The sequence below is a fragment of the Salmo salar genome, chromosome ssa15 (assembly GCF_905237065.1).
Source record: "Salmo salar chromosome ssa15, Ssal_v3.1, whole genome shotgun sequence".
In the NCBI taxonomy this organism is placed as follows: Eukaryota; Metazoa; Chordata; class Actinopteri; order Salmoniformes; family Salmonidae; genus Salmo; species Salmo salar.
Genome location: NC_059456.1, coordinates 48,406,318 through 48,416,485, shown reverse-complemented (window position 1 = coordinate 48,416,485; position 10,168 = coordinate 48,406,318).

Sequence of the window (10,168 nt, the reverse complement as noted above, 5' to 3'; positions counted from 1 at the left end):
TGGACTTCATTACCTTCATCATTTTCTCCCCTTTATATGTCACTCTCTTATGTTCACTCACTAGTTGGTATTATTCTTGTGTACCGGCATGTAGACATGGAATTGTTTTGTTTCATTAAACATTTCACCTGCTTCCCGACTCATAGCTCCATTAAAAAGAAAACGTAAGACTGGAGGATAATGCATATTGATTGACTCAATCTTTTTTTGACTGAGAAATCGCTGGAAGTAAAGTATCTCATTTGCATGTCAGGGTAATTGCAAATGCATCCAAGTTTTATAGCTTGATGAGTCACAAGCTTGATGTAGTCATTGTGTGCTGAGAATATGGGACCAAATGCTAAACTTTTGACTACTTTATTGATAATCTTTAGGTGTGTCAAATGTTTTTAATGACCTGCAAACACACCCCGGTAACAGCTGAATTGGGCTTTATGGAATACATTGTCTTTCCATTGCCTCTGTAAGAACGCTAACGCTTCGTGGAGAGTAAACACATCGTCTAAACACTTGTATCACAGAAAGGGAAGAAATAACTTTATTTTGATGCGTGTTCATTTATTGTGGAATTGAAAAGAAATATCACTTAATACAGTTGAAATGTTAACAAATGCGCTGAAATGAACAATTTCCAATAATTTACACTCGGATATAGTGATATTATATCTGATCTCGCAAACAATAAAAAGTATGTGTACTGTATAATCTAGAGCCAATCCTGTTTTTTAATCCGAGGGTATCCTGCTATTGACACTTGTTGAATAATGCAACAGAACGTGACAACAGTAGGCAGTGTAGACAGCGCAGGTGAGTTCCGGTAGGCACTGCACTGGATTACTGCCGTTGTACTGGCTCATGACCAATTCTCGCTATTTCATGTGTGTTTTTTTGAGCTGATCTTAACTTGTATTGCACATGTTTCCGCCATTTCCTATGATTGAAAATAGCTTCTGAACATCAGAACAGTGATCACTAGCTGTCACGTCCTGACCAGTAAAGGGGTTATTTGTTATTGTAGTTTGGTCAGGACGTGGCAGTGGGTGTTTGTTTTATGTGGTTCGGGGTTTGTTGGGCTATGTGTTTATTTAGAGGGGTGTTTGTTTAGAGTGTTCCAGGGTTTTTGGTTAATGTTCTATGTTAGTATATTTCTATGTTCTAGTCTTTCTATTTCTATGTTTAGGGTATTTGATTGACCTTCAATTGGAGGCAGCTGTTCCTCGTTGCCTCTGATTGAAGGTCCTATATATAGGGATGTTTTGCTATGGGGGTTTGTGGGTAGTTGTCTCCAGTTTAGTGTCTGAGCACCTGATAGGACTGTTAGTGTCGTTAGTGTCATTCGTTCGTTTTGTATACGTGATTTGTTTGTTTTTCCTTCTTCACATTAAAAAAGAAGATGAGTATATACGTTCCTGCTGCGTTTTGGTCTGATCCTTACGGCACCCGTTACACTAGCATTGATTTGGATGAAGATTCTTCAACGAGTCTGCGACTGCTCACCCCAGACCAGGCCCTGAGACTTGGAAAAGGTAGAAACTACGTAAGAGAGGCCGACATACAGGCACCCTTGGTGTTACCTTAGATTGTAAACTGTCATGGTCAAAACATGGTTGTAAAGATGGGGAGAGGTCTGTATCATGACGTGGCCCTCATTGGGTACAGCGAGCACCATCCCCCACTCTCTCATCACCTCTCTCTTCCCCCTACACCCAGGCTCTGTTATCGCAGGTCATAAATTCCTAGAGGAGTCTCTCTCCTCATGGCCATGCAGTATGGAGAGAGTGAGTTTCACAGGAGAACAAAGGAACCTCTTCTACATCACAGAACTTGAGAACTGAACAATGTCCATGTTTTGGAGTATGTGTACACGGTCGGGGAAGAATACAGCTACGACCGGTCCATTTCGTTTAATGTTTGTGAAACTCATGAGAGACAATACAGGCACATTACCATAACTCTGTTTATATAAGAGTCTCAGTTGTGAGGCTTGCATCTAATTGTTTTATAAAATGAATGAGTAAAGATGAAACTGTTTTTATACATATTTTAAACTGTTTAACCTCACTAGGGTAGGGGGCAGCATTTGGAATTTTGGATGAAAAGCGTGCCCAAAGTAAACTGCCTGCTACTCAGGTCCAGAAGCTAGAATATGCATATAATTGGTAGATTTGGATAGAAAACACTCTAAAGTTTCCAAAACTGTTAAAATAATGTATGTGAGTATAACAGAACTGATATGGCAGGCGAAAACCTGAGGAAAATCCATCCAGGAAGTGCTATTATTTTGAAATGTCTCTTTTCCATTGAAAGCCTATCTACCATACAAAGACTTATGACGCAGTTCACAATCTCTATGCCTTCCACAACATGTGACCAGTCTTTAGGCATTGTTTCAAGGTTTTACTTTGAAAAATGAGGGAGAAACAGCACTTTCAATGAGTGGACAGTGGAAATTTCCAGACATGAAGCCAGCGTGTGACCGGGAGCGTGCCTTTCTTGTTTCTCCTTTTCTATTGACGAAGCTTTTGTCCTGTTGAAATATTATCGATTATTTATGACAAAAACAACTTAAGAATTGATTATAAACATTGTTTGACATGTTTCTACGAACCTTTGTGGTACTTTTTTGATTTTTCGTCTGTCTTTTGTGATCGCGCTTTGTTCCAATGGAATATTGAACAAAACGCACCAACAAAGTTTTTGGAAATAAAGAGGGACATTATTGAACAAAATGAACATTTATTGTGTAACATGGAGTCTTCGGAGTGCAACCATATGAAGATCATCAAATGTAAGGGATACATTTTATCGCTATTTCAGACTTTTGTTGCTCCTCTTCTTGGCTGCTAACTGTTTGTAATGATTTGTCTGCTGGGCGCTGTTCTTAGATAATCGCATGGTTTGCTTTCGCCGTAAAGCCTTTTTGAAATCTGACATAGCGGTTGGATTAACAAGAAGTTTATCTTTAAGCTGGTGTATAACATTTTTATCTTTTATGAATGTTTATTATGAGAATTTCTGTTTGAGTTTCACGCTCTGCAATTTCACCGGATGTTGTTTGAGACAGTGGATTACTGAACAAAACGTGCTAACAAAACTGAGGTTTTTGGATATAAAGAGGGACTTTATCGAACAAAACAAACATTTATTGGGTAACTGGGAGTCTTGTGAGTGTAACCATATGAAGATCATCAAAGGTAAGTGATTAATTTTATCGGTTTTTCTGACTTTTATTACTCCTCTACTTGGCTGGTTACTGTTTGTAATGATTTGTCTGCTGGGCGCTGTTCTCAGATAATCGCATGGTTTGATAAATACTTTTACTAAGAGTATTAGTATTGATATATTCTTGAGTTAGTTCGGGAAACGGTAACTCATTAAATAAACTTTTCCCGTGGTGCCCCAAATTCCTAATGAGTTAATTGTTACATGGTTAATTTAATTGAGTAATAATTAAAAGTACTGTAGTAGGTAATTATTTGATGAATAGCAGTCATCACATTGATGATAGTCACGTCAAAGATCCCTGGTGGCATGTCTGGTGGTGTAACTGTGTGTGTCAGTGCTATGAGTAAGTTGACTATGACAACAATATGTTTCTTATTAAAACAAGAAGCAATGCAGTGAGTCTTTCCTCAATTCTTAGCGAAGAGAGACTGGCATGCCTAGTATTGATATGAGCCCTCTGATTACAATGAAGAGCAAAATGTGCCACTCTGTTCTGGGCCAGCTGCAACTTAACTAGGTCTTTCTTTGCAGCACTTGACCATGTGACTGTATAATAATCAAGATAAGATACAACTAGAGCTCGCAGTGTACTTGTGGAGTGTGTTGTCAAAAACAGCAGAGAATCTCTTTATCACAGACAGACCTCGCCCCCTCTTTGCAACCATTGAATTTATATGTTTTGACTATGACAGTACACTCTAACGTAATACCAAGTAATTTAGTCTCCTCAACATGTTCAACAGCCACACCATTCATTACCAGATTCAGCTGAGGTCTAGAACTTAAGGAATGATTTGACTGTAGGTATTTAATAATCACTAACATTTTCCATGTTGCGTTTGCATTAAATCAGGAGACAAAAATAATGGTTGCAATATTGTGGATGATGGTGAATGATGAATTAGCTCCCGCTTCATTTAAAATGATGCATTCGATTAACAAGAAGTTTATCTTTAACACTTTCATGCGTGAGTTCCAAGTATCTCTAACGGTCGCCCCAGCGTGAGTTTTTTTATGCACGTGATGTTAGAACGTTCTCTCCATTCCAGAATGGGATTTTTACACAACAGTACATTTAACCCGCGCTGCCCTCAACCAAAGAATTTAGCCTATTTTATCTATAGGCTGTTTCAACTTCAATTTCAATTGATTTTCTAACAAGTTTTTATTTTCTAAGAACAGTTTGAATTTAGGTGTGTTCCGGCTCCTCATTTATTCACATAAAAATAGTCATTTTTACTTTTGCAGACAATACATTTTTGGGACATTTCTACAAAATTCCCCAAGCACTTCCCAATTGTTTGTGCAGTTCAAGTCTGCAGACATTTGCTCATCTCCGAACACGATCTGCACACGTGTTCACATTTTCCATCTGTTGCCCGCATTGCAGTCATTGTTGTTTTTGTTAATAATAATAACTTTGGAAATGTGTGTATATTCTTTATAACCGCGGACACATGAGGTAACGTTACTCATTTTATAACCTTTATGGTGTTATATTCAATCGTGCTTATGTAGCTAGCTACATTCTTCTATCAGCTCTGTAAAATAATGCTATTTGCGTCAGATAAGTATTAGCTTGTGTTGTATTTTGAAGTTACCCTGGCCTTATGACTCCCAACTGGCGCAGCGGTCTATGGCACTGCATCTCAGTGCTAGAGGCATCACTACAGACACCCTGGTTCAAATCCAGGCTGTATCACAACTTGCTGTGATTGGGAGTCCCATAGGGCAGCGCACAATTGGCCCAGCGTTTTCCGAGTTTGGCCGGTGTAGGCCATCATTGTAAATAATAATTTGTTGTTAAAAAAAAAAAAATATGACCATGGTTTGTTTATTTGGTCTATTCAGCATAGCTCTGTTCTGCCCTGCCTTGCCCCCTTGTGGAGCTCAAAAGTTAGTTTCTTACCGTTATAACTCAAATTTGTGATTTTGTCAATGCAATATACTATTTTTATAGCAGTGTTTTATTATGTTACTTCTTTGTAATATTGTTTTATTGCTATATCCTTATATTGTTTTCTAATGAATAATTCCTCTTTATTCTGTACTTTCAGAAACCACAAACAGTATTTGCCAATATCATAACTGGAGCTGGACATCTTTGGAGCTGAAGATTGAGGCCAGCTTTTGTATACTAACGTAATGAGTATTTCTGTTTTTGAATTTGGCACTCTGCAATTTCACTGGATGTTGGCCAGGTGGGACGGTAGCGTCCCACACCCCTAGAGAGGTTAGTGAAGGAAACTCCAATTCCCTTTGGAGTTTAACTAAGTCATAGGCCCGCCCCATGAGCACAGACACTGATCTGGCATCATGGGACAGCTCTTTCCTACTGTTCTGGATATAACCCCCACCGTGGGAATTTCCCAGTAGACCAATCTTACCTCGATTACCGAGAAGGTTAAGGTTTGAGTAGAGACCATGCATTCCTCGTTGCTGAATTCTTAACCATACCACGTGGTTAAACTCTGAAACTATCGATACCCGACAGAATAAGAGCAAATCTTTGATACTAATTACTAGTCTGCAGCTAGGAATTCTGTACCATTGAACGCGAAGACTGACAACCGCCGAAACATCTATTCTATAAGGACATTTCTGAAAGTTACTCTGAAGTAGCTATTCTAACCAAAGACTCCAGGGACGCAGAGAGAATCTCGGATGAACTCTCCAACAGAAAAGGACGATTCCAACAGAGATCACGACGACACACTGAGCGTAAATATATATAATGATTGCAATTATTCCCGAATGAGTGAGCGTTCATGTGCAAAGGGTTAGCATTTCAATTATTATAATTATTAACTGTGTAGTGTCTTTTGTCTTTCGTGCCCTTCTCAGTCCTTTTGTCTACCAAGCCACGATACCGGGGCACATCCCCTATCATTTACTTGTAACCATATCTACTTTGTTGTTTGTTTATGCATTTCTGTGATTATTTAGTTAGTTAATAAATAAATGATTGAGACAATTGATGTATAGATGACTCATAGTGAAGACTGGGTTCGTACAGATAACCAACAATTTACGACGTTTGGAATGAGACTAACGTGAGGTAAAGAATAATTCATTAATTAGAAGACTAATTGATCAGATATTAAAATATCTGAAAAGTTGTATTAGGAAAAGTATAACTTTGTAATCTGAATATTTTCCTTGGTGCCCCGACTTCCTAGTTAATTACATTTACGTGATTAGAATAATCACGTAATAATATTTACAGAGAATTGATTTGATAAAATAACAGTCTTCAGTTTAGTGAAGCCAAAGACACAACGTATATGACGCCTGTTTGTGATAAAGAAATGCTGGGCCTCCCGAGTGGTGCAGTGGTCTAAGGCACTGCATCACAGTGTTGCGCCATCAGTATAGCCTTGGGTTGGATCCTAGGCTGTGTCATTATCGGCCGTGACTGGGAGTCCTATAGGGTGGCACACAATTGGCCCATCGCGCTCTAGCGACCCTTTGTGGAGGGCCGGGCGCCTGCAGGCTGACTTCGGTCGTCAGTTGAACGGTGTTTCCTCCGACACATTGATGGGTGTTAAGAAGTGCGGTTTAGCAGGTTATGTTTCAGAGGACACATGACTTGACCTTCGCCTCTCATGAGCCTGTTGGGGAGTTGCAGCGATGAGACAAGCTCATAACCACAACATTGGGGAGACAAATGGGGTTAAAATTACAACAACAAAAATGCTTTTTAGACAACACACTCCACAAAGCAAGTGTGTATGTGTGTGTATGCTCTGTGTGTATGCTCTGACATGTACAGTATGTGTAACTGATAGATGAAAATACACATGTTAATGTTTTTAAATGTATTTCAATTGTAAAGTATTTTGTCTGTAATGTATTTTTCGTTATGTGTCGGATCCCAGTAAGACTAGCTGTAGCCGTTGGCGTCGTCTAATGGGGATCCTAATAAAATCGAATAAAAAAACTCTATTCCCTCCGTTTATTTGGTGAACCAACTGGACGAGCTCCGTACATGGTTGAAAAACAAGTTTTTATGACTCCAACCTAAGTGTATGTAAACTTCCCCCTTCAACTGTTTGTAAATGTGATATTTCCGATTTTTTTGTTTTTAATACATTTGCAAGAATTAATAAAAACCTGTTTTTGCTTTGTCGTTATGGGGTATTGTGTGTAGATTGATGAGGGACAAAACAACAATTAAATCCATTTTAGAAAAAGGCTGTAACGTAACCAAATGTGGAAAAAGTCTGAGGGGTCTGAATACTTTCCGAATGCACTGTATAGCCTAATTTCGTCTGTCAAACAGGTAGGCCTACCTCTTTTTTCTTAATAGGAAGAAATAGGCTCCAATCGAAATCCCTCTTGTTACTAAAGTCTAATTAAAATGAAGATGGTTGAAAGAAATTATGGCTACTCAAATTTGCCTACTTTCACCACCATGAGCTGCCGATTTCTGACTGATTGTACCACAGCTCCTGGCTTAAGTTTCAGCACCACAGTGTAAGTTTCTCGAATCTGACTTCTTGTGAGGTCAATATCTCTGATAAATACATAATGAGCAAGAAACATATTGTTTTTAAGTCAAATCAATTATAGTAGCAGCAAGCTATCAAAGTTGATCTCTAGTCCTCTGTCTCATCTTCGCGCTCTCCTTATCAAACTGAACAGAATATAGCTCATAGGCTAGTCCATGCGAAACACAGTGCATTTTTTGGACTAGGGCTAATAAAAATAAAACAACTGAAGCTTTTGACTTGCCTCCTGAACTGCCACTGTAGGTCTACACAGCACAATCATTGGTTAGGCAGCACACAAAAAAAGTGTTTGATCAGATAAAGCAGAGCAGGCCAGGGCTCAGGGTTGGAATATTCATTACATTACATTACATTTAAGTCATTTAGCAGACGCTCTTATCCAGAGCGACTTACAAATTGGTGCATTCACCTTATGATATCCAGTGGAACAACCACTTTACAATAGTGCATCTAAATCTTTTAAGGGGGGGAGGTTAGAAGGATTACTTTATCCTATCCTAGGTATTCCTTAAAGAGGTGGGGTTTCAGGTGTCTCCGGAAGGTGGTGATTGACTCCGCTGTCCTGGCGTCGTGAGGGAGCTTGTTCCACCATTGGGGTGTCAGAGCAGTGAACAGTTTTGACTGGGCTGAGCGGGAACTGTGCTTCCTCAGAGGTAGGGGGGCCAGCAGGCCAGAGGTGGATGAACGCAGTGCCCTTGTTTGGGTGTAGGGCCTGATCAGAGCCTGAAGGTATGGAGGTGCCGTTCCCTTCACAGCTCCGTAGGCAATCACCATGGTCTTGTAGCGGATGCGAGCTTCAACTGGAAGCCAGTGGAGAGAGCGGAGGAGCGGGTTGACGTGAGAGAACTTGGGAAGCTTGAACACGGCACGTTCAAGAGTTTTGGAGAGAAAAGAAAGAAGGGATACTGGTCTGTAGTTGTTGACATCGGAGGGATCGAGTGTAGGTTTTTTCAGAAGGGGTGCAACTCTCGCTCTCTTGAAGACGGAAGGGACGTAGCCAGCGGTCATATTCGTTGCAGTGTGTAGTGCAGCCTAGTTTTATTTACACTATTCCATCAGCTATCTTAGAAATATAACTTTGCTCTTCTCCGAGCATGCACTTCGTGGCCTATTGCCTGAAAGAGCACTTGATATTGTGCGCCCATCTGAGAATCAGAGATGAGGTGCAGCATCGTGCACACATCGATATATAGCCTAATAAGCAACTCATTCTAAAACACTGAGAAATATTGACATTTCATCAATTACAAATTGCATGACTCTCCCCTGGACTATATTTTAAAAATACTAAACACTACCCTTGACTGAAAAAACATGACCCTCCCCCATTTTCCTCCAGGTAACCATTCTGTACATTTCTATCCATCCCTTACATCAGACAGTTCGGTGGGGGGGTAACTCTCCAGGAAGGCTCGGCTGCGACCTCCTTAGGTAGTGGTCGAGATGTGACCAGTTCACAAGTTTACATTACAGAAAAAGGTCTAGCTGAGGGTATTTTTGTGAAATCTCTAGGCATTCTCTTGTAGTGAGAATAGGGCCTAAGGTATAAGGCATTGTTTTCATATTGCATCTCAAAGAAACCAGGATGTCAGGTTATTTGCTGTTTTTGACTAACTAAGCCCCCGAGGATGTGCATATTTCCCCAGGCAAGACAATGTTATGTCTCTTTGTAGCATTTGGACATATTCTCCACTAATGATATTGGATTATGAAGTTAGCAAACTCTGCAGGGAGTGAAAAGCCTCATTTTCATGGTAGAAACTGTTTACTTTCTGTGGCAGCTCAGTGACCAGAACCAATTCATTACGTCAAACACCAACTTGGAGATAATTGTTGTAGCTTGTGATCTTGGAGAAAACACCCAGCCACCTTGTCTTCTTCGTAGCACAAGGCCACAGAGGCGTTAATGAGCAGCCCTCTGTTCCACAACACACACACAAAGACAGTTATTCAAAAGACAGGAAAGCTGTACGTTGAACTGAACCTCCTCCGCAATGTATTATGGTTTCTCTAATTGTATAATATAATTACTTTGGAGATGCATAATCAGTCAGTGACCTCAACCTGTCCCTACACTAGGCTCCCAGAAGAATTCTGTCACAACACAGCTAACCTGAGTTTCCAGGGGCCACGTTTTATAGCCACCAAGACATTCAGAGTGTGGAGATCTTAGGCTTTGTGTTTTGTTTGGCTCATATAAGCTAGATCCTATACACGAGGGGAAATCCACAATAAGTGTGACAAAATGGACAAGCTGATTTTCTTAACGGGAGAGTATGTGAGTTTACTGTAGAAAGATGGCTATATCTGGTGTCTTGTGGCAGACGGGTGCTTAGAGAGTCGGTTCAACGTATCCAAGGGTTTATGGGAAGGCAGTCCAGACAGAAGCACGGATGTGAGCCTTAGGGCTACGACGAGGGATTAAGAGAGAG